Source organism: Trachurus trachurus (genome assembly GCF_905171665.1).
Source record: "Trachurus trachurus genome assembly, chromosome: 6".
Lineage (NCBI taxonomy): Eukaryota > Metazoa > Chordata > Actinopteri > Carangiformes > Carangidae > Trachurus > Trachurus trachurus.
Window position 1 is genome coordinate 26,451,851 of NC_139897.1, and position 2,885 is coordinate 26,454,735.

Sequence of the window (2,885 nt, forward strand, 5' to 3'; positions counted from 1 at the left end):
TTACAGCTTCTGCTTCAGACATGGTCACATTTCTACAAAAAGAAGCAGAATAGGATCAATTTCCCTGAGGGTATCTATCTATCTATCTATCTATCTATCTATCTATCTATCTATCTATCTATCTAACACACTCTCCACTCTGACATGGTTGAAGGTCACAGTATAAAGTTGTCAGACTCTCAGGAGGAGGAGTGTTAGGTCATGATGTCGTGACACAGCAGTGCAGAGTGTGTTACGTTGCACCAGCTAAGACACACACACACTCACGCCGTCCAGCAGCAGGATGCAATGCAGAACAAACGCTGAGTCACTCGTCTCTGTTCGAGCGCTCTCTGATCATCATTACACACTGTCAGAATATGGACGACCAGAGGAAAAGTTATTAAATATTTAGTTCATTTCTTACTTGAAGTGGGACTTTAAATAGGAATTGTTGAAGTCAAGATACATGTAAGTAGCCTGCCTCCTGATAACAGTGATTGGATTAACTGTTATCTATGGATGTTGTGGTTACTGATGCAGGAATTAAGAGTTTTACAATGATAAAATATGGAAGTTAGAAAGAGAAAAACTTCATCTTTAAGAATGAATCGACACAAACTCATAAAAATCATCACTTATAGTTATAGTTATGGAAAAGATGTTTAAAACCCTCAATAAAACATTTATAAATACGTTTTTACTTCATGAATAAATGACAGAACTTGAAAAGTTCAGTTCCTTCTTCCTTTTTTCTAATCAATCTGTTATTTAGCTTCTCGTTTTAAACTTTCTGCAGGTAAAACCTAAAGACGAAACTGTCTCAGTGCATCAAGCTGTTATCACCTGTAGAGCTGAGCAGATGAGATTTTATCAGCACTGAAGGCCAAAGATTGATTGAGATCTATTGATAGATAAATTGCTCATTTATAAACTCTTTTAAATAAAGTCCAGGTCTGATTTATCATTATTAAAATACAACATAAATAAATGTATGTATGTATGTATGTATGTATGTATGTATACATGTTTATTCAATGAGATTTGTTTGTATTTTTATGCTGTATTTTATGTTTTCATTGATGGATTAATGGACCATTTGTATATCAATAATTCTTATTCTTAATGCCTATTAAGTGTAAGATTATAACAGACCCTCAGAGCAGACTGGACACGGTATGTAACAAGTTTAACACTTTATAACAAGTACACACTATTAAGCATTAATAAATACTGAATTCTTCATTTATAATGCATCAATACTTAGTATATCGTTTTTTATATACAGTTAGTGCTTATCAATGAGTAAAACATTTTTAACTGTTTATAAACTACATACTAACGAGTATTCATGTGTTATAATAATTAATACAGTATTTATTAATGCTTAATAGTGTTAACTTATTATAAAGTGTTACCGTAACAAGTTACAAGTCGTTTATTTAACCATCACAATGCCTTCAAAGCTGTTTTATAGCATAATTAAAGTAAAAATCCTGCATAGTTCCTCTTTAATAGTTCTGTTGACATCTGAAAAAAAATGACGTGCTTTGAAAATAATCTAAAATAACGAGGTGTTTAGGATCCACACAGTTGTTGTGAATACTCTTTATTAGAAAAACATTGTGTTCAACATCTCTTCTGACGTCCCGTGTGCTCACAGCAGCGGTGATCAACATGTGCAGAGTTTTCTGAGCAGCTCAGTCGTGACTCAAACGGGTAAAAAAAACAAAAACAAACAAACAAAGAAACAGAGTGAAACGAGGAATAATTCATGTGGTAAAAACAACAGGAGGAGTGAAACATGGAAATAATCTTCTATGACAAAAACAAAACAAACAGAAACAAAACAAAACAAGACCTTCACATGTGCTGGAGACAAAACAAAACAAAAACAGCGTAACTCGTTCAGAGGCACTGAAGTCCAGTTCAGTTCAGTACGACACACACGACATGCTCCTTTGAAATGAGAAATAAAAAAGAAGAAACAACCGACTTCTTCTCCTCTGGACACAGAAACGAGAAGCCGACGACGAGCGACGAGGCCGATGTGCTTTTTTTATTTTGTTGTTGTAGTTGTTTTTGTCTCTCGTCGGCCGAGCAGCTCTCGTTCATTCGGACGCTGTGTGAGGAGAAGAAAAGGCTGCAGCAGGCGACAGAAGGCAAAGTGGTGTGTCGCCACTCAGGAGGGGGTGGGGGAGTAGGGAGGAGGAGGGAGGAAGAGGAAAGAGGAGGAGGGAGGGAGGGAGGGGGGAGGAGGAAGAGGTAAAGGGGAGGAGTAGAGGAGGATGAGGAGGGAGGAAGAGGTAAAGGGGGGGAGTAGAGGAGGAGGAGGAGGGAAGAGGTGGAGGAAGGAAGAGGAAAAAGGGGGCAGTAGAGGAGGAGGAAGTAGAGGAGGAAGAAGGAAAAGGAGGAGGGAGGAAGAGGAAAAGGTGGGGAGTAGAGGAGGAAGTAGAGGAGGAGGGGGAGGAGGGAGAAAGAAGAGGAGGAGGAAGAGGAAGAAGAGGAGGGAGGAGGAGGGAGAAAGAAGAGGAGGGAGGAGGAGGAAAATGGGGGAGTAGAGGAGGAAGAAGAGGAGGGAAGAGGAGGAGGAAGAGGAAAGAGGAGGAGGGAGGAAGAGGAGGAGGGAGGAAGAGGAAAAGGGGGGAGTACAGCAGGAAGAGGAGGAAGAAGAGGAGGGAAGAGGAGGAGGAAGAAGGACGAAGAGGAGGTGGGAGGAAGAGGAAGAAGAGGAAGAGAAGAAGAGAGGAAGAGGAGGAGGGAGAAAGAGGAAGAGGAGGAAGAAGAGGAGGGAAGAGGAGGTGGGAGGAAGAGGAAGAAGAGGAAGAGAAGGAGAGAGAAAGAGGAAGAGAAGGAGAGAGAAAGAGGAAGAGGAGGAGGGAGAAAGAGGGAAGAGGAGGAGGAAG